Genomic DNA, 27,264 nt, shown 5'->3' on the forward strand with positions numbered 1-27,264 from the left:
CACACACCACATTCACATGTGTGACAAGAAAATGTTGCTGTATTTAATGATAGACTGTTATCTACAGACTAGGAATTCATTTGGAGCCAGGCCACAAGAACACATTGATTTGCTTTCCTTTTCATAACTCAGCACTTTGAGTTTGTGTTAGATGTCTTCTCTACCATTCTATTACACTGTTGTGAAAACATGACAGAATTGTGCATATATCTATTTAAACACACACGTGATGGATCTGGAGACTTTGTCTCTTCGTCCCTTTGTCCCTTCTTCCCCTTGTCCCTTCTTCCCTGAATGGAGCCACCCCCTTTGAGGCTAAGGAGGTGTGCCTACTAAGCAAAAGCCTCCCTTTGAATTTGGGAAAGCGGGACCTCATTGAGATTGACTCCCCTCCAGGGTACAAGGACTCCCATGGTGAACTCCCTATACATCAGAGATTATCTGCCTATATGGGAGTCAGTCATACTAACAATATATCTAAGTGTGTGGCGCAAGATTATACTGACAATACCTCTGCATGCTTGGCTCAAGAAAAATATGACATTTTCACCTGTTTCACAACCTGTGCTGAAATATACATGCTCTTTCATTACAAGAGCGGGAACAAAGGGCTAAGAAACCATATGTGGAGCAGAAGAAACCTCATGCAGATATGAGGCTCCATGATCAGCAATGGGTGGAGCTGCGCTACACACGGCAGAGCAGGCTGTGTTGTGAAGCATGGCGAACACCCAACGGAGGAAGAGAAACACTGAAGGGAGAGGGGCGAACGCTGAAGGGAGAAACCACCATTCTGATTTGGAGGCATACTGAGGCTGAGAAGCCAAGACCAACCAAAGCAAAGCTTACCTGGAGGCACGAACGATCACCAAAACCAGGAACAGAGGGAGGAGTGAAGCCCCCGCTCCCAAAGAGAAAGCAGAAGAGTGAAAGAAAACCACAATGAGCAGAGTCAAAAGATCGCTCGTATACAGTCTGTACGACCAGCAGGAAGGAAGGAGTGCTGCCACTATAGAACAGGCCTACCCTTACCAGAGGATGTCCTGCAAAGTGGAAGGTGCGCGGGTTACCCAGGTTGAGGGGGTACAGAGAGAGATTAATGAAACACAGTGGCCCTCATTACGACCCTGGCGGAAATCGTGGTGCAATATGCACCATGGAGCACGGCGGAAAGCTGCCAATACCGCCATGGGGGTTGGCGGATTTACCACCCCATTCCGACCTTGGCGGGGCGGTAAATCCCCAATCCCCATTTTACCCTTCCCCATTCCCATTTTTGCCCCATAGGGTATAATGGGAGTGGGGAAGGCGTTAATTACGCCACCGTAAAATACGGTGGCGTAATTAACAACAAGGTCCCGTAGCGCCATGGATTTCTCCGCCCGGAAAAACCAGGCGGAAAACAGCTCCATGGCGCTACGGGAACTCGTAGTAGGGCGGAAGGGTCCGCCGCGAATACCGCTGGCGTAAACCCACTCCGCCAGGGTCGTAATGAGGCCGAGTGTCACAGAGGCCTCAAGAGGAAGACTGAACAAGAGAAAGAGAAGGGTTGTGAGAGCTTGAGAAACTCAAGGGGTATAAACCTCCATGAGGGTCACAAAAACCCAAAGGAGCAGAGAGAACCACAAATAGAAGAGAGGAGTTATTGATACCCCAGAGAATCAAGTGAAGTAGATAGACAAAGATAGCCAATAGAGTCAGATAGGCCCATTAAAGAAAGCAAATAACAAACACAAGGAATCTAATGGGGAGTGAGCAACACAAGTTGTGGAGAGGTAACAGGGAAATATCCCTCCATCTAAGGAACTTTGGCCATTTTCTTTTCTCTGCAACATAAGACTTTGTTTAGTTGTGGAACTTCAGAGACTCGAGGAACTTTGATTAAATGTCAGGAACTGTGAAGCATGAGCACTTTTAATCTGAAGAATCCTGAAACTGAGTGCTGGGCACTGCACATACATGTATTTGATTTTTCTTTAAGTAGTAAGGCCAGTTTAGTGGATAGGTTTGGATGAAGGACTATTTTTCTTTTGACTATTGATGAGCACCGTAGTTTAGTTTGATAGGAAGCGAATAAGCCTTTTAGCAATAGGTTTATGAGGTGGTTTTCATTTTAATTTGAATAAAAGACCCTTGAAGAGTATGTCCTCTAGTCTGAGTGCTTCTGTGATGCCACAAAGCACAACCACACACACACACACACACACATACACACACACACCTACACACACAAACACACACATAAGCATACACACACTAAACAAGCAAGCTTAATTGGGTATCATATTTCAAAGCTCAGAAAATGCTCCTATGTTTCAGGGTTTCAGGTTGTGTCTTCACACATAAATACGTGCTAGTCAATCTATTTGATGTTAACTATATCCCAATAGGTCATCACAAACAGAAGATAAAAAACATATGTCTATGCAGCAAAGAAGTTAGTCTTTGCCCAGTGGGCTGGAATGCTCAGTGATACATAAGACATCACATTTGAAGGTAGGGTTTCCTCGTCTAAGAACCAGAACAGTGATCACATGGGTTAATTTCATCAAAAAAGCAAAGAGTCAGAAGTTTAAATGAAAAACAAACCGAATGTAAGGAAATTACATAAGAGCAAAACATTGCAAATGATGAGTGATAACACTCGAAACTCAATACAATATGTAAATTAAGATCATAATACATAGAGCAGAGCTGTATAAGACATTAAGTAAAACAACCATCTTTAGGGACAAGAGACTCTACATACAATTACTTTTACAAACATTTACAACTAATGAATTACATATGAATAGGTTTTTTCTCGTGAAAAGTTCAGTCTTGACTTGTAAAAAAAAGTTCACCGCGATTTTAATGTTGTGTAGAGCAAATAGATTCCAATGGAATATGCCACACATTAGCATTTGCTAATGAGCAGGTGAATTTCATTGGAATACATTATAAATCGCCACCTGCAAAGCATATTTGCAGGCAGTGTATTATTACTGTAAATGTAGAGAGTAAAAGTAAAGTGTACAAGCAATTTTTCCTTGATTGATTCTACACTCCACTTTGAGAGTTTTGAAAATTGCATGCAGGGGACCAACAAACACATTGGTGGTCGTGTGCATGTGATTACTATTTTGAATACTTGTCCCCTATGTTCCAAACAGATGTATCTCTACAGCAAATTTTTCGACTGTATCAACCTAATTCACAAAAGGCATTTGCATATTTGCTAATGACCCAACGAAGATCGAAACCCAGATTAACTTATTCAGTCAGTTTCACTGAGATATTTGTTTCTCCCAAAATGTACATTCTCTATGTATTGCTCGTTTTCTGGAGCATATGAGTGTATAAGAGTTACAACTGAGAAGGGCCTCAGACACCGCTTGAGGTGCAATCGAGGAGTCAGAAGCTTGAGCGGTGCCGCTGTTTTCAGGTGATTAGTTAATTTGTTGTTTTGCAGGGCATGTGATCCACTAACCAACTCCCTTTGATCCTGGGTGCAAGAGAACTTCTTCAAACGTTGGATGGGAGGCATCAAGGAGGAAGAATGAGTACAGGATTTAGATAATTGGGAAATGAAAGAAAACAAAAGGTGACACCAGAATAGCCTGTGCATATCTACTAAGAAAACATTGGATGTAACTTGGAGAGTCTACCAGCTCAGACTACTTTCAAATAATCATGAGCCATCTATTCAGAGTACTGATTGAAACAAGAGAGTACCTTTTTGCAGAAGGGACATTGGATGTTTGCTGGACCTCTCCTGCACACAAGACTACTTATATGCGGTTCCAACAAAAGCTTCAAACGGCCTCTTCCACAATAGGGACATGTTAGGTGAATGGGCACCGGCATAGCGGTTTTGTCCATACAAAGATACATTCTTGCCACATGGCATGGGAAAGGGTGATGAAATGTCTCTTCATCTAATGCATCATTGATCATTGCACTGGTTAGCATTTATTTTTGTATTCCCATGGAATCCTAAAGGTCTAAAGGTGTGTGCTAAAACGGACTTTGCTTTGCTTTGGAAGCGTTCGTTTTTTTTTTTTTTTTTTGGAATTTATTCTTACCTGGCACTGCGAGTATCCTGCAACTCTTGCCAGCCCCTTCCCACTTCCTGGAGGAGGTGGAGCCCAGCGTCGACCACGTGATCTGTCAGGTGACATCACCTGGACTGAAAAGTCCGCCCCAGCCGCCCGAGCGGCGTGTGTGCTAAAACGGTCTTTGCTTTGCTTTGGAAACGTTCTTTTTTTTTTTTTTTCTTTTTGGAATTTACTCTTACCTGGCACTGCGAGGATCCTGCAACTCTTGCCAGCCCCTTCCCACTTCCTGGAGGAGGTGGAGCCCAACGTCGACCACGTGATCTGTCAGGTGACATCACCTGGACTGAAAAGTCCGCCCCAGCCACCCTTGCGGCGTTAAGCCCTGGAGGCAGTAAGGGCTGGAGAGAAACGCTGTTGAGCTGTTTGGCTGTGACCTGTGCCTGTTCTGTGAGTATTACAGGTTTGAAGTTCCCTTGTATTAACGCTGGCCCTGAATTTTCATACGTCACTGGGGTAAGGGGGGAGAGTCGGACTCTGGCAGCTCCTTAAGCTGTCAGGCGTTCCTTACCCGGTGACTGGGTGCTGGCTAAACATTTTCCGGATGACAAGTTTAAGTGATACAAGTGAAAAAATGACGGGAAAAAGTAAACCTTTTACACTGAAAACTGGAATGCCTCTTAATGTCATGGTAACACGAGCATCAGTTACGCTACAACCATCTCCAGCAAAACCTTCTCCAACAATTGCGATGAAGAGGAAAATTAGCGGATGCCCAATTGTAATACCAGACAAACGTATGGCTCTAGGAGACATCCGTGAGTTCTGTACTTTACGTACATATGACCTAACTTCCAAAAGCCCTAATTTTAGTAATGGTATGTTCCCTGACCTGCGGGATGATACAAATTTAATTCCAGTAGTGAACATCACAATATCTGACACACAAATCATGTCTGAAATTACAGATATGACGGTGAATGCAGTTAAACAAAATGATGTGATAAAACTACCTGAAATCGTTAAAGAAGTGATAGATCTGCAGAAACAGATAAGTGACCCAGAAAATATGGAAAATGAAGTATTGGAATTAGACAAGGTGGAGGCAGACTTACAAAGTAATGAGATTTCTGCAATAAACATATCATAATCCCCAAATAAAAGTAAAATAATTACACCGGTAAATAAAATAACTATGGCGGAAGCTGAAATCAGCCTTTACCAGTCACCGAGCCTGTTTGACCACTTAAGTAGTGAATCAATGCAACAATCTAGATCTTTTGCACGACCAACTCCGCGAAAGACCGTTGCTCCTTGTAGCTCTTCCACTACTTCTACACCTCGAGAAGTTGCTGAAAAAAGGGTTGCCTTATTAGATATTACTTTGCAGGCTATGAATACAACAATAATGACTATGTCCAAACTATTTAATACACTAGAAGCAAAAATAGGGAAACAGGAAAACAAGATTGATGCCATCAGAAGATGGATGAAAGATTGGGAGGCAAAACAGAAGGCAGAAAAGATGTTTTTGAATATGGATACATCTACTGAAATACAAACCATCGACAAAATACCAAAAGATGTAGACATGCCAACAAATCTAACCCCTACTCTAGCCACTAAGCCTCTCCCTTTCTTCAAAGATATCATTCGTCCAGTTACATTAGAAGATCAAAAAGAAGATGTACATGGACCAAGTGATGAATCGTCAGCTCAAGTAAGTGTTACACCTAAAACAGGACTAACATATAACATATTTGAAAGACAAACAAACGAGAACTTGGGCAACAATAATCTAAATTCAGAAAAATCAAATTTCAAGATAAAGATACAAAACAGAACCAAGAATCAGAAAAAAAACAAATACTAAAAATGTCATTCAACGGCTGAAAAGTTTTAAACTTGCAACCAGAACGGACAGTCGGGCTTGCAACCAAAACGGACAGTCGGGCTTCACTGTGGCATAATCATCTAACAAAGTTAAGACAAGAAGCCTCTATAACAAAAAGCAGACAGCAACAAGGACTATACACCTCTAAATGACATAATTTCTTTGCTTGAGAAACCAGACAAAATGAAAACATCTTTAGTGAGTATGGAACAGACACACAAGATGAAATACTGAAAACTATTTCCTGTACAACCATCCCTTAAAGAAAATCTAAAAAAAACAGACAACAAAACTCTCTACTCAGATGATATTTTAAAAGATATAAGAGGAGAGATAAAAAGATCTCTTGATGATTATATGACATTTAAGGAGGGATTTTCTAATCCAAAAGAGTCCACGACAACAGAAATTGAAATCCCTAATTCTGGACATGAAAAAACCTTGATATCAGCAGAGAAACATCTGGAGTGTAGTACAAAAATACCACTAATTCATGAAGCACAAAATATTGCCGTCAAGATCTCAGAAACTAACTTCAGTGTGCCAATACCCTATAGTAAAGCTCAAACCATAACAGATAGTAGTATGGAAAAAAACTTCCACACCATAATTCACAAAGCAATGGACAAGTATTTTCAATTGAACTATCAGGGATTGAACAAGGAAGTGGAACCAAAAGATAATCAAAAAAATAAAATTGAAACACAAGGAGGAAAAGTGGGAACAGTCATAGATTCGACCAAAACAAGTAACGAAGGAAGGCTTGCAGAACCAAAAACAAAATCTTTAAGAGATTCTAAACGCAAGCTTAATCCAAATATGCATCATAGATGTATCCTCAAATGCCGGGCAGAACCATTTCCGCAATATGATATGTGCCGAACAAGTATAATGGGCATTTTTAGTGACCTACCGAGTTTGAGTGATATCACGTCCGGTGACATAGCACAAGTAGAATTCTTAAACGATGACAACCTGGCGGTGGTCAGATTGTGGATCACCTCGAATGTGGTTCGAAATGGGATCTGGCAATCTCGACTTGAACTGTTTGCGTTGGGATTCTTGCTTGCTATTGATCCGGTTAATTATGATGATGAAATTGAGTGGGATAGAAATACAACTAAAAACACAACTAAAGAGCTGAACGTGTACAAATTGGATAAGCAACACCTTTCCATAGTTAGATGGAATACATGTGGTTATGTACACTTACTTAATGACTGCTCAAGCCTTTTGCCACATACAATAGTGATGTTACAGGAAACTTGGTTGCTCACAACACCACTATGGAATGGCTATGAGATAATTTCATCTCCTGCAATTAAAACAAATGGTAGACCAGCTTTGGGTATGTTAGTGGCACTAAAAAATGGAAGAGGTTTCACATTGGAACCTTGGAGCACGCCTAACCCCTATCTACAATTGGTTAAAATTATCTATAAACATGGCACAATTGCAGCACTCGACATATATAGAAATCCGGTGGGAATCACAGACTCAAAATTCTTCAAAGACATAGAAGATTTACTAAACATTATTCTAATGATGAAAGAAATAACAAATACTCTGATTGCGGGTGATCTAAATCTTCATTGCCTATCCACCGTGGCTCATAAGAAAAATGCAGTGTGTCTTAGATGGGAAAGCTTGATGAAAACCTGCAACTTTATCATGCTAAATGGGTCTCAAAAAATGATATACCACCCAAAAACACGTGGGCAAGAGGCACGTGTAAGTCAATAATTGACTATATGTATGTTGACACTAACAATTTCAGTCAAATAACTAATTTTGAAGTGTTGCACCAAAAACACAGTGACCATGAAATGCTTTCTGCTACTTGGAAGAATACACAACTGAATGAAATGGCTAAAAATAAAGGATATATTCCAGTGTTAATGATTAACAACTCAAGAACTTGTTTTAGGTGGAACCCACTTCATTTAGAAAAACTAAATCATGATATTGCACTAGGAATTAAGAAAAATGAAGCTATAAAAGATTGTTATATCTCGTGTTTACAAGTATATAAAGTAATCCCAAGTAGGGGTAATCAAAATTCTTATGCTTCCAAATTTAAGTTTGATGAAGAAATCCAACAGCGTAAAAACATTTTGAGAAAGGAAATAAAACTGGCAAAGACCTTATCAATGGAAGTGAGAGGTGGAGTCATTAAAACCTTAAAAAACAAATACAAGAACTGGTTAAGAACACACAAAGCATGGCTCTACCAAAACCAAGGAGAGGAAATGTTAACTGCATTGGAATCCAAAAACATCTCGAAAATGTGGACATTGTTAAACAACGCACGTCAATCTACCCAACTGTCAGTACAAATAAATGGTGTATTAGAATCGGATTGGGTTAGACACTATCAAGACCTATATGCTGGCACAGGGATGACAAACCCAGAAAGTTTAAAAAACCAAGACAACTTTCAAGAATTACTTATCTCAGAAGAAGACATTCTAAGCTTCATAAAGAAATCTAGTAGATCACGAGCACCGGGCCCTGATGGGTTGAGTAATTATATGCTCAAAGAACATCCTGAGCAGTGGGCAAAAAATTCTTTCCAACATTTTTTCCTTGATTATAACCACAGGTATAGTCCCGGCATCATGGCGGAAGTCAATAATAGTACCCATCTTCAAAAAGGGCAATCGGACGTGCCCTTCCAACTACAGAGCGATTGCCCTTTTAGACGTACCAGGGAAAATCTTTACTAGGTTTATTCTGAGGGATTTCAACAAATGGGCAATAAACAATGACAAAAGAGACCCATGCCAGACAGGCTTTATAGCAGGTCTTGGCACCTCAATTAAACTACTAACCCTAACCTCAATAATTCAAGATCATAAACAAACAAGACAACCACTGTACATGACATTTGTAGATTTCCGCGCTGTTTATGACTCAATCTCACGAGAAATGCTGCTTCAAAAGCTAATTCAAGAAAATTGCCCGTTGTATATAATTACTTTAATAAAAGCTCTATACTCGGACACAAGTATCCAAATAAGGATAAACCAAGAGGGTCTCTTGTCCCCTGCTATTCAAACATATAAAGGACTTCGCCAGGGATGCATTCTTGCTTCTGCTTTATTTAGTTTTTTTATATCAGATTTACGTAGGATATTTACTGCTATATTTGCAGACGCACCTAAAATAGCCAACAAAAGCATTCCGGCCTTGTTATACGCCGATGATTTGATACTTTTGTCAAAAACACCTGTTGGACTACAGAAACTGCTGGACGTATTATCTACATATGTAACAGAAAACTTATTAGTGGTTAATCTGGAAAAAACCAAGGTTATGGTATATAAACCATCACTGCAAAAAAACAGGAATTACATATGGACAATACAGAAACAAAAACTGGAAAAAGTTCAACAATATACGTACCTGGGGATGATAATAACAGGAGCTACCCATGAAGCACAAATATCAAAATGGTCCAATAAACTTGATATGCTGATCTCGCAGGCCAAAATAATTCATGCAAAATATGGGAAGTTTTCCATCTCACCAATCCTGACATATTTCAAACAAAAGGTAACACTGATACTATTGTATGGAGCTGAAACTCTACCAACCCTACATGAAATTTTATGGGCTAAATTCGAATCAAAATTTTGGAATAGTGTTTTAAATTTACCAAACTGCACTCCAATAGCATTAATCAGAAATGAATTGGGACTGATTTCTATTTACTCTCGCTATTTGTGGTACTTAATATCTTTAAGCAGGAAGTGCATTTTAGCAATCAACTCAAACATGCTCATAGGAGTTTTGGCACAGCATCGGTGGCAAAGGTGGCATCTGCTCAGATGACACCTTTGCGCAAGGTTGGCGCAAGGAGGTCATAAATGCAATGGCTTATGCCAATGTCACACTGAAGCTATTAATTGAAAACCCAAATGGAGTCAAAACCAAACTATTCCAGTGGGACTGGGGTAGAAACAGAAATATGTGCTTAAGATATAACGATTTCGATGGAACGGTGTTCATACATAAGAAATACACATTGGCTGAACCATACTTACTAAAAAACCCATCTGTGCAACATAGAAAAGAGTTTATGAGATTAAGATTTAATCTGTGGTCAACACAAGAGGTTCTAGCAAAAAGGAAAAAAATCTTAACAACAGAAAAAGGTTGCAGGTTCTGTAAAATCACATCACAAACAGAAACCTTACGCCACCTATTGGTTGACTGCAGTGAACTTTGTAACCAAAGGGTCAAATTCTTAAAACCAGCGGTAAAAGATCACACAAACCTGTCACGTGACACCCTATGGAAAATGATAGTTGGTGGACTTTCTATTTGGCTAAGAATGGGAGCCTTACATTTTTTAAATAGTTTAGAAGAGCTGAGAACGCAAGATAAAGACAAGGAATGAAACAACGAATTCATACAAAAATCGAACATCTCCTGATGCTGAAAAAGAAAATTAAAATGAAGTGAACTTTTATGCAAATGTTTTTATGTAAAGTAAATGTTACGCTAATGTGACCAATTTGAGCACACTTGACCTTGTTGTCGTGAACTGGCTCCCATTTGACGCCTAAATTCATTTTAAATTAACTTTTATTGTTATAATCATGTTTTTTGCTTTTGTATTGATAAATACATTGTAAAGTTGATTAATTTCAACTAAAAAAAAAAAAAGGTCTCTCATCCTGTGTTAACTCACATAGCCCTAATACATTTTAAATAGGTCAGACCTGTTTTCTGCAAGGGTGCTGCCGATGTTAAGACTTTTCAGATATCACCTTGTTGAAGAAAGCAGAACTCACACAATGGATTTGGAAGATTTAGAAATAAACACAGTATGTTTACTGTATTCTAATGCAATACAATAAACTGCATCATGCCCCCCTCTATACTACAAGCAGCAACACTTCCCTAATGAATAGAAGAATACCGTGTCTACATATTATAAACTGATGATGGGTCAGTTCAGAATTACTTCAACTGACTTTGCGAATAGATACAATCCATAGGAAGATGCAGCCTGTTGCTTCATGGAGCAAACTCCCACTTGTCCATCATCACTGTCTTTTACACCTACTGCTTTCTCTGGTCAAGGAGTGAAATGATGAATGTGTTATTCCTACAATTGCTGTACACAAAATGTCAGAAGCACTGCTCAGGGTATGCCATTTCAAATTATTTCCTTTAAGTATCATACATGTCTTCCATAATGTGCGTCTGTCTGTATACTTCAGAGACATCATGTAATATGGCATTTATGTTAATGGTTTTTCATATTCAAGTTTTCACAACCTTTTCCTTTCAGACAGCTAATAGACTGTTTGTGTCCCTGTGCGTGTTTGTAGCGTTATGTTAATGTCTCAGGAAGGTACACATCTAATCCAAATACATCTGCTTTCGGTTCTAGATAACTCTTTTCCCATTCCGGTATGGGTCTGAAACGTTTGGCTCTCCATATGGCTTAGACTACAACTACAAACACGCCAAAACACCATAGTCAATGGTGGGGGATCATGGGAGTCATACTACAAAATGTCTGGAGAGCTGCAAATTAGATGCCCCTGCTCTAAGAACAAGTCATAAACAACCCCTCCCAACGTTTCCTATCTCCTACTCCTGCAATCTGACTTGATTTCTTCTTTCTGATTACCTAAGCTCGGGGAGGTCCACATGGTCATAATTGTCAATCAGTTCCAATACCTAACCAGACATTCAGTGGGGGCTATGGACTAATCTGCTAGGCTCTGCAACATTCTTCATCTGCTAAACATCTGCATGGATGATCCAGTCCCAAAGACACCCTGGCCAAGGAATGGGCAGCAGCCACCTAACATGAGCCCAAGCTCTTTCAATGTGTCCAAAACCTTGACAGGAACACTAAGACAGCTGTCACTTACAGCTTGTGTATTTTAAGAACAACTACCACTGCAATAATTCAATGTGAATGCCTGAATTGTCTATGGACCACACTTATTGATGCACATCATTGCAAGTCCTAGAAATATTATTTAGAAAAGCCCTTAACATCTGAGCAGGCAACATCCCATTCGATTTCTTCACATGAAGTTATGACATTCTAGTTCAGGCTTGTCAGCAGATCCTTAATGATGGTGCTAAGTGCAGAAATAGCTCAGTGCTTACCAACGTGGGCAATCATATTTTTTTCAGTTGTGTCCCAGCTATTAGGCAAGTGGCCTTCTCTAGGTAACCCAGCAAGTCGTCAAATGTTTGGCCATTGTGCACATTCCAGACTGCAAAGGCAAAATGTACGCCATTCCACACTCAATTTTCTTCTCCCCTCTTACTCATTATGGTCAACATTGCCTCTCCTGTGATAGATGAATGACAACACTTTTACAACAGGTCAGGAACTAGGAAGCCTCCTGAAAGGAAGACACATTTGATGAGAAACTGGTAGTTCTTAAAGTTGCATTTGCAAAGGATCATCACAATTCTTATCTGTAAATCCTCGTTGACATTTCATACTACAGCTGGTGGATGGATACATTGGTAAGATTGCAACATTATGTCACATTCATAACATGCCAAAAGGAATACTGGATACATGTGCAAAGTACCTGATTTGCTAAATACTTCTACAAACAGAAATAAATAGGTCTCACTGAACATGCCCTTTTGGTAGTTGTGTCATTCACCATGACATGCATGTGACCAAAACCAACAGAGACTTCTTTCCTTATCTACACCATGTGCTATGTCACTCACTAAAACTGTGGGCAACCACAGTGTCAAACTTTTCAGGGAAAGGTACTTTGGGATGTATGTCTCTTTCCTAAACTATATAATCAAATATTATCCCAACATTTACCTCAGCCTTACCAACTAGGTGCCACCTTTTCAGTCTCTCATTATTAGCACCATTCCAAGCAATATCACTCATGTGCAATGGCCCAGGCCACTTATAGTCATGATAATGTGCCTTATCGATTTGAGTAGTTATAATAACAGTTACATGGTGCAACAAGTCAGGGTGTTTGTGGATTTACAGTAGTGTCAGAATGTGCCTTTTAACAATCTTCATCTGAGATCTTATAGGAACGGTCGATGCATGTAGGAAGAACCTGTGCTTCCCTGTACTCAACTGCAGATGTTATAAAACCTAATGACAGTCAATACTACAGTACTTTGTAGCCTAAATGATATTCATTAATTTCACAACCCTGTTTGCCCTTTGAGTATTGTGCAAAGGAAGTTTTAAAATGGATCCTTCTTTGAGCTATGATTTCCCCTACCCAACTTCATCCCTGTCCTGCTTATTTGTTGGACACTCCCAGAACACAAATGACTTTCCCTGACCACTTACACTCCCCAATCCACTCACCCCCAACACTACCCATTTCCTCCCACTTACATCACCTCTCTGTCACTCTGCTGTATGGCCTATCCTCCTATGCTCTGCACACATTGTGGAATAGACATTTCACACTGGATTACATACAGCATCATTTTCAACTCCATGGGCCAACTCCACAGTGCCATGATCCAAGAAAGCCACAGATCCCCCATCAGACCAGTCTATAGCTTTTTCCACCACAATCAACTCCTGACCTCTTCCATGGTAATGGCTGTCACAAGTCTAGGCGGAGAGTACAGGGCAGAGGCTATCTCTCACTGTATGCAAGTAGATTAAGGGAGATTCCGGAGACAATGCTAGAATATAACAGATTAAAGGTACATACCAAGCTGTTAGTTGAAACAGGTATTCACAGGAACTGCAGGACCAGGGTGTAAACAAAGAGACAGAGAAAAGGCAAAGACAAGCAAGTACGTTGGGCAACTTGGATTGATCAGAAATAAGGGTGTACTGGAATATGATAAGGGGTCTCCTGGGATTAAGGAAAGCCCTTGTGATAGGTACCAGCAGAATACTCTTAACAACAGTCATACAGCAACGTCATGACTTAGGCGTGTCGAGGAAACTGTTGTACTCACTGCAAGGGTAAAACTCAAAGACCATATAATGAGGCAGGTACGACTTCAACGGACTCGGTGAAGGCAACAGAAGTCTTCCCTTATCTGATCTGAACAGAGATCAACCCAGGTTCACACTGTAAAATGGATTCAAGTGGAGACACCATAGTGGACCAAGATGTATACAAGTAGAAAGCAGTGTTGAAAGAAATAACCAGGTACAGTACAGGATAGGATATCAGAAGTTGGAACAGGCAGGAAGCAAGGCAAGGAGCCCAGAGGAACAGGCAGAAGGCAGAGGAGTGTGGCAAAGCTGCCAGGCAGGGAAGCACAGAGGAGAAGGGCAGAAGGCAGCAGAGTGCGGCAAAACTGTCAGACGGGAGCCCAGAGGAACAGGGCGGAAGGTAGCGGAGTGCGGCAGAGTCATCAGGCGGGAGCCCAGAGGAGCACAGCAGAAGACAACGGAGTGCAGCAGCACCATCAGGTGAGAGCCCACAGGAGCAGGGCAGAAGGTACAGGTGGGAGCCCAAAGGAGCAGGGCGTAAGGTAACGGAGCGTGGCAGAGCCGTCAGGTGTGAGCCCAGAGGAGCAGGGCGGAAGGCAGCGGAGTGCAGCAGAGCCGCCAGGTGGGAGCCCAGAGGAGCAGGGCGGAAGGCAGCAGAGTGTGGCAGAGCCACCAGGTGGGAGCCCAGAGGAGCAGGGCAGAAGGATGCAGCAGACTGGAGAGGGAGCTGCAAGCATCAACAGCAACAGGAATCAAAAGGCTAAAAGAGGATTTCCAGGAAAGGTCAAAAACTGGTAACAGGAGCACCAGCACAAACTCCCAGTGGAAGCAGTTCACTAACAACTGCTTCCGTTCAAAGTGAGCTTATAAAGGCCCTCCCAGCCAGCAGGCCAGCAGGGTGGAGCTGATTGCAGACTCTGGCAGTTGTGTTCAATTAAGTCCAGTCCTGGCTTCAGTAGCCTGCAGCAGTAGCAGCAGTGGTTGCTAATCAAGTGCTCTCCAGCTCTCTGCAGCCTAGCCTGCAGTAGCTTGGAACAGGTGAATGCAATCAGGACCTCTGCAGCTCTTAGTAGCTTGCTGCAAACAAATGTATTTACTATGCCTCCTCCAGCCCTCTGCCTTTTGGACAGCATACATGTCCCCGAATGCATCTGCTGGTTTAACCCAAAAGCCGGAATGGAACGTGCAATCAGATTAGTCCAAAACTCCAGCGGTAAAACAAGGAAATAAAGGCAGAGACTCATGTAGCGGTGCTGGGTGCCAGGCGAGTAGGATCGTGACAGTGGCATTTACTCTAATTGATAGACCACTATAGTCTTTACAAATACGTAATTCTGTTGTAGTCCATTATTTTTCTCCAGGGCCACAGGAGATAATAAATAGCAGTAAAACACTGATTGGCTGCAGTTGGTGATTCACATGTAGGGAGCTCCACCTTTTTTACGGTGGATAAACCATGATTTGGTCAGGTTCTGCATTGTGAATGTACCCTGGTTCGTTGCCGTGAGAAGTCTATAAGCGATCTGGGACCAGGTATTCAAATTCAATGTGTTCTTCTGACAAGTGTACATATTTGTAAGTTGGAGATTGGGCGAAGCTTTGGTGTTACTATAGGTTACCACATAAAATACTCACTGGATGTGCATTCTATGGAGCAATTCAATGTATACAAAATATCTCAACCTAGAAAAATAACAGTTGATGGTGGCCTTAACACAATGTGCGTTTTTTCTGTAAACAGACCTAATGAAACAGATGCAGGCTTAGTGACAGGATGTGGTGCAAGTGTATTGGCTTTAATAGTGGAGAGGGAAAGAATAACAGTTGGAACAAATCAGATCATATGGCTGACTTGCTAGATCTGGTATATATGAGATAGATGTTCCTCTTATAAAGCATTTCAATCAGGCACCTGCTTGATTATTAGGTGTCAGAGGACTTAAAATGAGGTTATCATCTCTCAGACTGTCCTAATGATGGTCTTCATTTGGGGCACTGAGTGGTGTGTTGCCTGGTATAAAAGAGAGTACAATTCAGTTTGGGAATAGAGCTGAACTGAGAGTGGAGCCTGAATAGTTTGCTGGGGTATTTGCTTTTCTAATGACCATCTTCTTTGCAATAATTACAAGTCGTGTGGATTCCAAACCCTATTCCATGAAATGTCTGCATTGGTCCTCTGCCTCTCCCTCTTTGCCCTCCACTCCCGCCTCCTGCCAGGATATTCCTCCCTAGTCAAAAGCGAGTGGTGGTTCCCCTGTGTTCTATTTAAAGTTACTTATTTTCCACAGTCCATTATTCAGAGAAAAAACACCAAAAATAATTGCTAGTAATGTATCTTGTGCACATATTAACCCGTGCCAAAACCAGGGTCAGGGGTTGGCCAGCTGCTTTTTATTAAGTGCACTCTAGTCTAATTTCATCTGAAATTGTCACATGCACAACATGTTTTACACAAGTGTATGCCCTGAGTTCAGGGGTGGGTGTGCCTTCAGACTGGACCGATGCCAGACCCATGTATGCATCCTATAGCTGGTGAATGCACATGAATACAATATCACATTAACAGGACTGGCATACTCCTGTGCAGAGGTTCATAGCTTGCTATATCTCACCTAAGTGCTGACCACATAGAGGGAGAAAGGCCAGTAAGTGCTGTCCAGAGAGGAAGAGGGGCAAATCATTAGGCTAAATGTATCCCAGATGTGGCACATGATTTTCTAGGAACTTAAGATGTTGTGCTCTGTGTATTAGTGACATAGAACTCACATTCATGTTGCTAAATTGCTGCTCATTCATGTTATCTACTCATTGTCAAATAAATGCAAATGTATTATATTCTGGCTTGGCTTTTTCCAGAGTGAGATGATTATGTGTCACATAAAGGTCAAACTTGCAAGGACAGGGTATTATATTTTGTGTTTGGGCTGTTCCCAGGAACAAGCTCACACCCTTCACATTACATGTCCCATTGATGTTCGTTGGGTGAGGACAGTCGTCTCTTGGCCATTAAAATGCAAGAATAGGAAGAACTGCTTTTTTTGTAATCTGGTGCTGCGAAAACTGGTGCATAACTGATTGCATTTTTGAGTCCCTGAAATCTTTGAATCACTTCTTCTGTCCAAACAATTGGTCCCTTAACTTTCTGTTCTTCCTTCAACCCATGAAATAGGGGTTTGGTGTATGTAGAATAGTCAAATATCCATGCTCGACAATAGTTGCATAACCCTAAGAACTGTGGCATCTGTTTGACTGTGGTTGGCTGCGGTGTGTGGTGTACTGTTGCAGCCCTTTCTGGAGTTACTCTTCTCTCTGCCAATGATATGATCTGTCCTAGGTATACAACTTCTTTCTGGTAAAACTGCAGTTTCTCTTTACCCACCTTGTAGCCCTTTTCTGACAATAAAGTCATCCAAAGTTGCTTTTCTTTTGGGCTGCAGACCAGTATGTTGTCCACATACGGAATCACTGTGCTGTGTACTTGCATGTTTCCTAAGTCCATTTGCAATGCGCTGTTAAGAATGCTAGGGGATTCATAACACCTTTGTGGCAAACACGTGTGTTGGATTCTATGACCCCTGTACGAAAATGCTGTGAGGGGCTGGGACTTAGGGTGTAATGGAAAAGAGAAAAATGCATTCTTTAGATCTAGTGGCCTGTGTCGAAATGTTACAATGGGTGGTGGCAGGATTGGGGACTTCTGGAAATTCTGCCTCTTCAATGTTATTCAATGGGTGGAGGTCGTGAACCATCCTCCAAGAAGACCCATTCACTTTTTTGACAAGGTATGTAGCCTTGTTACATGGTAATTCTGATGGCTGAATTATGCTGTACTGCCATACAGCTACAATAGTGCCATAGATCCCCTCCTCTGCTTCTTTTGACATGGAATACTGCTTAACTTTGGGCAACACTGCACTTGGTTTCAATTTGATGTGGACCAACCCTAAGCCCTTTAACAGTCCTAAATTTTGTGGGCTACTGGTCCACAACTCATTGGGCATCTTCTTTATAATCATTATGCATGTTCAATGGTAATGTCTTGGCAAGGCGCATAGAGTGGGGTACTTCTCTGTGTTCTACAATTATCTGGCAAGGAACAGAGATATCAAATAGTATCTCCACATCTTCAGTGTCTTCGATCAGCTGTTCATTAGACACATCCCTCAATCATTGTGTTTGGTCAATTCATAGAACTGGGCGGCATTCAAGATCTTCCTCGTCCAAATGAGACAGTATTATAACATCTGCCTTGGTAATCACTGCTTCCAAATATTTCTTGATAATGGTGCTTGATGCCCTTTCCAGAGGGACAGCTGGTCTAAATAGAAACTCAGCAGGTATGAGCCAAATGGTATCCTTGATCCCTGGCACCCAACCTAACATGATTGCTACCCTATAAAGGAACAAATCTAGATGGAGTGGTATGCCTCACAGGGTGTTTTCACTGAAGTATGCTTGTGTTAGTGCTACAGCCCTATCATGGTACGTTCGTGGGGTAGAACACACTATACCCTTTTTTGTTTATGATATGGTCATATTCAGCTTGGCCATGAGGTCCCTGCCCAAGAGGTTGACTGGGGTGTTTCATGAATACAATAATGGTGCTGACACCTCTTATATTCCTACAGTGATAGGTAAGCCTTCAGTGAAAGGAACCAATACACTAGGCCCAGAAATGCCTGAATGTCCATTATTTTGCCCAACAAAGGGAACCTTCCTTCCCTAATACAGGACTTGGTAGCACCTGTGTCGACCAAAAAAGAAAATGTTTGATCTCCTATCTTCACTCCCACTGAGGGTTCCTCATGTGGGTCTGCAGTTAATGATAGTACTGGTCAGGTCAGAGCTCTCTGTGGGTTGTACTATTGTGGGTGATCATTCAAACCTGGGAGCAGGAAGGGATTCCCCCAAACACCCTGCTCCTGTTTAGTGAGCTATCCTAACCTGTGGCAAGGTTTTCTGATCCCACAGTTGAGCAGGCAACTGCTGCATATGTGACAGAATGATATTTGGTGCAGGGTATTGTATTGGCCGTTGCTGCATAGGGCCTGGGGTTATATGGGGCAAACTGGGGCTGATAAATGGGAATTGGGGTAAACAGTGGGGCAATATATAAGGATGTTAGGGTGGTGTGGCATGGTCGGTCTTCTCCTGTATTCTTGTGCAAAATGGCCTATCATCTGACAAGACCAACACTGCCCCCAGATCTGAGTCCCATGCCTAAAAATCCACCCCAATCGACCTCTCTGAAAACCCCTTCTTTCACTCAGGAAAGCTCTCATTTCTGCTCTGCCTTCTGTTGACCCTTCTGTCCTTCCCTGCACAAGTTTGTGATCAGGTTGCCTTTCCACGATGCTTGTTATTACCATCCCTTCCATGCTCAGTTTAGCCAGTTCTTTCTGCACTAGCTTTGCTTCTGCCCTCTGGGTTTGCTCTGTCCCATCATTATCCTTTTCCTGTTTTAGTCTGCAATAGTGTATGATGTGTGCCAGTATCTTGGGCCATCCCTGTGCTTCAATCCCACCCACCTTATTTAAATCTGCTTGTACCTCCGTGGTGAGACACTTGCCTAACGTGATAGAAAATGGCGATATTTGTGTCCCAGGCATCTCCCATCTCTCACCGCCACATCTGTTGTATCTGCTGGGTATAGAGTGTGAGGTCCTCTTCTACATTGTTCGTGTGAGACATGTTGGAATTTCTGGTCTGTCATGGTTCATGTCTCTCAAGATTTTCATATTTGTGCTCGAAAGTTGTTAAACAGAGCGCTGTCTTGGGCAGTGTCATGCAGCGTCATTCTGCTATACCTTGCCATTTTCCAGATTTCATTTGCCTGCTCTCCGAATAGGGAGGCAAACAAACTCTTTAGGTTTCCTGCAGCTAAAGTTACTCCCGATATGTGATTTTCCAAGGCAAAAAACACTTGCCAGCTCCTACTGTGAGGGAGGGAAAGGTGTGCATTAAGTTGTCCCAATCCATGTCGGACCGGTGTATATAATGAGATATTCCAGACCTCTCTGCAGCAATGGGAACTGTCTTTCTCGCTTTTTTATGTTGCAATACTTTCCCTCTTTTCTTACCCTTTGCTATTGTCAGAATCTGGTTGTTGACCTTGGAGTGTAGCCGTAGAATTCTTCCTATCAATGTACCCCTCTAAATGAATTATAGAGGAGTCTAGTAATGGGAAGATGGAACACCGCACAAAACTCAGGAACTGTAATGAACAAGAACAAGGGGTCAGATTCTTGATCTTGTACAGGCACTCAGCAATATGGAACATATATCAGTTAATCTAACCTGAATGGTGTATTGCAGTCTTGTCTTCTGAGTGTGGATAAAAAGGAGAGCGGTCTGTGGATCGTCTTCAGTTGTAACCTATGAAACAGAGCAAACAACTGTACGAGTGTCTAGAGAGGTACACAGTTGTAATGTAGGAGGATGTACAAGACTTACCGTAGGGTATTGGGCAATGGTTCCAAAGGATGTAGAAGTAGTTCCAAGGGTGCATCCTGTGTATTCCACCAAAGCGTACTAACCACAGCGGCACAAGGATGCCTACAATGATGTAAGTCTCTAGTTCTTTGTTCCCCCGTCACGACGGCATGAGGACGCCTAACGAATTGCACCAGTATGGAAGTCTGTAGTCTGGGCACAGCGTTTGGTAGAGATACAATGGAGTGCCGAAGGATGTTGATTCTGTGTTACAAGTAATCCAGGTAATCCTTTTATCCGGTATGAGTCAGCATTGGGCGTGGCGATGCAATGTTCCAATTGAATTGCAGAAGAATGGTGAGTGGGCAGTCCGGGTCGTGAGGGAGCGAGCAAAGACAGAGGCAGATTCACTATCACGGTTTCGAAAATCCATAGGTAGTCCGAGGTTCGTTACACATATCAGAAAATGTCAAAGTACACAAGGATATGGCAAAGGCAGTGTCGAGAGGGAATTGCAAGGTTCAGGCATTAAGGTAAGTACAAAGAGTTTGAAAGATACAAAAGTCGCGATTCTTTGAAAATCAGAAGCAGCAAGTTTTGGGAAACCGGGTGACTACGTATCCTTACTCATGTAAGCATTGCAGTGTCCACTCTCTGCACGGAACATACATCGTGCGTTCCAAGGACGTCACAATTGCCATGGCAACCTCCAGTTGTAAGGTTTCTGAGACTGAGGAAGTGCTTGAGTCAGAGATTTAGGAATCCCGTGGAGAGACCTAACGCGGAATACGAGGTATGAATGTCTAATCCCAGGATGTTTCTTGCCGTGCATGCTTGGAAGAGTGGTAGTATGTCTGAGAGGTTGTTTCCGGCGCGTCATCTAAGTACAAAACCTGACAGTACCCTCCCCAAGGATGCCCTCAACCCCCTCATAGACCAGAACCTGGATAGCAGAGCCGGGGTATGTATGTTCGAGGATGGTTCCCACGTTCTATCTTCCGGACCATATCCTTTCCAGTCCACTAGGTACAAACGTATACCTCTATGGACCTTGGTGTCCAGGATGCCTTAAACCTCATACTCATCCGAACAGTGATCGGGTGAGGACGGAATGGTAATCTGGTAGAAGGATGGAAAGGTTTAACAAGGGAAACATGGAAGACAGGGTGGATCCTCCGAGATGCTGGGAGAGCCAGTCGTACAGTGACCAGATTTATGATAGCTGTGACAGAGTAAGGTCCCACGAAACGTGGCAATAGCGTTTTATGATCAGGAATATGCAGATTATGAGTCGATAACCACACCTTGGAACCCACTTGATATTGCGGAGCCGATGTCCTATGGACGTCAGCAAAAGCTTTATCAGGAGCCTTAGCCTTAAGCAGTTGGCAAGAGATAGCATCTTGGATCTTAGTCAGGTCACGAACACAAGCATTGGCAGCAGGACTTGATTGGGAAGTCGATGGATGTAAAGGAAGGGTGTGAGGATGTCTACCATACTTGGCAAAAATGGCGAGGAGCCCGTGGAGGTGTGTATTTAGTTATTATATGCAAACTCCGCCATTATTAGAACCGATAATCAGGTATCCTGGTGTTGAAGAACCAGGCAACGCAAGAACTACTCCAGAGTAGCATTCAGGTGCTCTGTCTGGCCATCCGTCTACGGATGGTATGCGCTTGAATACCTTTCATTGACACCAAGGGAATGCGTTACAACCCTCCAAAAATGCGAAGTGAATATGGATCCCTGATCAGAAATGATGATGTGTGGGAGACCAAAGAACCTGAAAACATGCCTCAAAAACAAATCCACCAAAGCAGGAAGAGTAGGAAGATCCCTGCAAGGGACACACTACTGCTATCTTGGAAAATTAATCTATTACCACCCAAATGATATCGTAGCCTTTGGTCCTGGGCAGTTCCACTATAAAATCCATGGATAACATAATCCAAGGTTGCTATAGAACAGGTAGTGGTTGCAAAAGTCCCATGGGTTTAGCAGGCGGGTTCTTACTTTGAATACAAATAGCACAGCCCTTTATACATTCTGTTACGTCATTATTCATGGATGGCCACCAACACCAACGCCTTAGTAGATCAAGCATTTTTCTACCCCCCTGGGTGTGCTGCGAATTTTGAATCATGGCACCACTGTATAGAGGTCTTGCGAGTGGCAGCGTCTGGCAGATAAATCAAAGCACCATGATAGGGAAGACCCTGAATGATATCCAGTGCATTGTCCATAATCTGTTGTGGATGAGCACGTACCCATTCCAATATAGATGACCGCAAAGAAGGTTGCATAGTACAAGCACAAACCTCCTGATGAGGAAGAAGTAGTATGGGATCCTTGTTGGATTGTACATTAGGTCCAAAAATGCATGACAAAGCATCGGCTTTCGAATGATTCACACCAGGTTGATAAGTGATCACAAAGTTGTACATGGAGAAAAACTCATGCCAACAGGCGTGGCGGGCTGTGTTACACCTCACTGATTGTAAGGCCAAAAGATTGCAGTGATCGGTATACACCTGAACAGTAATGGTAGTCCTCAATAAATGGTGTCTCCACACAAGAAAAGCATCCCGCACTGAGAGTAGTTCCCTTTCTGTGATAGTATAATTAACCTCACAGGGCGACAATTTCCTGGAATGAAGATCATTGGACTCCATGCATTTCTGAGATTGCATAGCCCCAATGGCTACATCAGAGGCATCTGCCTCAACCACAAATGGTAAAACCGGGTTCGGATATAGAAGAACAGGGGCAGTCGGAAAAGCAGCCGTGAGTGCATCAAAAGCATCCTGAGCTGCGGGCCCCAACCAAAGGTTTTCTTGGAACTCTTGAGCGAGGTAAGCGGGGCGACAATGCCTGAACATTATCTGATGAAACGCCTATAAAAATTTGCAAAGCTGAGGAATGACTGCAGCATTTTCAGATTAGTAGGTATTGGCCAATCTAAAACTGCCCTTACCTGGGTAGAACTCATCTGGACCCCTTTGTCGGTTATATCATAGCCAAAGAATTCTACTTTGTTGACATGGAATATACATTTGGTTAGCTTGGCATAAAAATGGTTTTCCCTGAGACATTGTAAGAACAAAAACACGTGTTTGACATGGGACCCAAACTGTCAAGCATGTCTTGGAACACATCATTAATGAAGTGCTGAAAAGTGGTGGGGGCATTGCACAACCGGAATGGCATCACACAGTATTCGTTTAGCCCATATCTTGTCCTGAATGTGGTGTTCCATTCCTCTCCCTCCCTCATTTGCACCAGATTATAGACTCCCCTTAAATCTAGTTTTGTTAATATTGTGGAAGAACCCAACTGACCCAAAGGGACTGATATTAAGGGTATGGGATACTGATTATGTATTGTAACTGCATTGAGTGCCCTGTAGTCAACACAAGGATGAAGGTTCCCCTCCTTCTTAGGAACAAAGAACATGGGTGAGGCCGCAGGAAAGCAAGAGGGGTGAATAAAAGCAGTACTCAGGGCCTTGTCAATGTATTCCTTTAATATTGCGTCCTCCTTAAATGTTAGAGAGTAAACACGACCCATAGGAATCTTGGCCCCCGGCACTAGGTCGATGGGGCTATCATAGGGCCTATGTGGATGTAGGATTTTGGCCCCCTTTGCATCAAACACGTCACAAAATTCTGCGTACTCCTTGGGCAGTAAAATTGATGTGACAGCTCTGATTATTGGTGCCACGCTAAGCAGTGGGCGACAAGGAGCAGTACACTGAGTTGTTGAGCTGAGGCCATAGCCAACGCATCCTTTAGAGACTTGGATAAACCTTTATAAAACAGGGACGCTTTCTTATCCTCAGGCCACCCGGTCTCAGTCACCATCTGGTTGAATTTAGCCATGTAGGAAAGAAGTGAGGTGTCTCCTTGATGCCGACATAATAATTTTAATTCTGTGGCCTGCCTCTTGTATCTTGTATCAAAGACGCGACTCGCAGTGCTCAGTAAAGCATTGCAGTTGAACAAAAAAGGACTGCCAGCTACTAGTAGAGGGTTAGTGTATGCTAAAGCGCCCAAGTGGGACAAAACAAAAGCTGCTTTGGTCTTAGAGTCTGGTAATGCATTCGGGTGACATAATAAAAATGTAACCGGCATTGGTTCAAGAAGGTGCGATAGACTCTAGGATCGCCATGAAACCTCTCTGGAGGAGTCAAAGGAAGTTGATTGGACATGAAGACGGGAGCTACTCCCTGTTGGGGTATGGGATCACCTGCACCGGAGGCTACCACCAGGGAGGGTACCAAAGCAACCGCAGGTTGGATGTGAGCTTGTAGCTTGTCTATCCAAGTCTGCATGGAGGCATGTGCAGACGCCATGTCTGCACGTAATTCCGCCACCATCTGCATGATGGTAGACAGAGTTTCGTTCATGTCCATCTGAGGCTTCTGATTATGTCAGAATCCAGTTGTTGACCTCAGAGTGTAGCCATAGAATTCTTCCTATCAACGTATCCCTCTAAATGAATTATACATGTAGAGGAGTCTAGTAATGGGAAGATTGAACACTGCACGAAACTCAGGAACTGTAATGAACATGAACAAGGAGTCAGATTCTTGTTCTTGTACGGGCACTCAGTAATATGGACCATATATCAGTTAATCTAACCTTAATGTTTTATTGCAGTCTTGTCTTCTGAGTGTGGATAGTAAGGAGAGCGGTCTGTGGATCGTCTTCAATTGGAACCTATGAGACGGGTAAGAGGATGTACAAGACTTACCGTAGGGTATTGGGCAATGGTTCTAAAGGATGTAGAAGTAGTTCCAAGGGTGCACACTGTGTACTCCACCAAAGCGTACTAACCACAAATGCACGAGGACACCTACAAGTCTCTAGTTCTTGTTTCCCCCTGTCATGACAGCACAAGGACGCCTAACGAATTGCGTCAGTATGGAAGTTTCTAATCTGGGCGCAGAGTTTGGTAGAGATACACTGATGTGCCATTTAATGTTGATTCTGTGTTCGAAGGAATCCAGGTAATCCTTTTATCCGGTCTGAGTCGATGTTGTGCATGGCGATACAATGTTCCAAACAAATTGCAGAAGAATGGTGAGCAGATGTTCCAGGTCGTGAGGGAGCGAGCAAAGACAGAGGCAGATTCAGTATCAAGGTTCAAAAATCTGCAGGCAGTCTGAGGTTTGTTACATGTATCATAAAATGTCAAAGTACACAGGATAAGGCAAAGGCGGTGTTGAGAGGGAAAGGTTCAGGCGCCAAGGTAAGTACAAGGAGTTCAAAAGATACAAAAGCCGTGATTCTGGGTGAGATGTGAGAAACCGGAAGACTAACTATCCTTACTCACGTAAGTATTGCGTTGTCCGCCCCTAAACGCAATGTGCAGCATGCGTTCCAAGGACACCACAATCACCATGGCCACCTCCAGTTGTAAGGCTTTCATGGCTGAGGAAGTGCTTGAGTCGGAGATGTAGGAATCCCGCTGGATACGAGGTATGAATGTCTGTGTAAGACCTAAGAGGTCTTTTATAGAATCACTGAGGATCACACAGTCACAGTAACAAATGATTCACTAACCTGTTCCAGAGACTTGCATTCGAAGAGTTGAGAATTCTCCTAATCTCCCCTCACGACCCCGGTCAAAGCCAGGGTAATGTGAGGCAACCAGGGAAACCCTCTAGGGGAAGAAAACCCGGAATGGATGGAGGAGAATATTTCCCGGAACGCCTTCGGTCTTGCCTCAAACCTTTCTCCGAAAATGGAAGTTCCGTCACTTCGGTCATGTAGCTACAAAAGAAAGGAAAGAGGTTAAGCCTGAATCCCTAGAAACTAGATTGAATCATATGGGAATAGAGATTACCCTTTAAAGTGTAAGTAGTTTGAAGCAGTAGCCCACAGGGATGGGTCTTGGTAGTAGTTTTGTTGGGAGCTGTCGTAACACTAATGAATGAAGTGAGCATATTAATAGAGAAGACAGAAAAAGATTATAAAGTGGAGATGTGAATTCAGACGTGGGAGTGCCTACCAATCATTTGAAAACAATCTGCCTTTAAAGGTTGATAGAAAGAAAGGATCTGTTGTTCTGCTGCAAGGAGTCATGGGAATGGCAGTTCCTGTATGCGCCTCAAGGAAGCTTCTGTGATATCGGATGACAAAACGATTAGAATCCTTAGCACACTGTTAACAATGGGAACGAAAGGGAATGAGCGTAGCAACGTATCGCGAGGCAGAAGGTTGTGTAAACAGAGGGAGAGATTTGTAAAGGTGAAATTGCCGGTGCAGCGGCACGGCAGTCTTCGAATCTGCGAGTGGGAAAGAAGCAACAGGAAAAAGATGAAAGCAGAGGCACAGGTAAGTTTGTAAGAACGGTAGAATCCTATGGATGTCCCGATACTCACTTAGCGTGGCAACTGTAAGAGTAGCAACGCGCTGTTGAACTGAACCGGCGTTCTGAAATACTGAGACTTCCTGAAGGGGTGGAGTCAGCCCCACAGCAGCCCGCGAAAAGACAGAAGCGTAACTTCCAGGATCCACGGCTATCTTGGTAGAACAGTGTTGAATGGATCGCACACGGTGCCAGCGATGCCACACAGACCATTGACGCTGGCGATCCATAACAGTCTGACCGCAGGATGTTTCTTGCCGTGCATGCTTGAAAGAATGGTGATGACTCTTCTCTGGAGGAAATTGACTTTGGTAAGAGAGTTTGGTTGCTTCGTGCATGCATGGTTGCTAAAAAATTCATATTGAGGTCATGGAAATCAAGTACTTCATTTAACATTGATGACTGGGTGGAGGAGCTACTTACTGTTTCAACATATGAAAAAGCCATTTACAAACTCACTGGTGACATTGAAAAATTTTGGGACATTTGGAGCTGCTTTCTTGATGCATATGGATAAACCTGATCTTTGACCTGGGGTATTATGTACTTACCCTTGAACACTCATAATCTGTATAATATCTATAGTTTGTGTGATGGT

This window comes from Ambystoma mexicanum, chromosome 7q (assembly GCF_040938575.1).
Source record: "Ambystoma mexicanum isolate Mex_15411 chromosome 7q, UKY_AmexF1_1, whole genome shotgun sequence".
Classification (NCBI taxonomy): Eukaryota; Metazoa; Chordata; class Amphibia; order Caudata; family Ambystomatidae; genus Ambystoma; species Ambystoma mexicanum.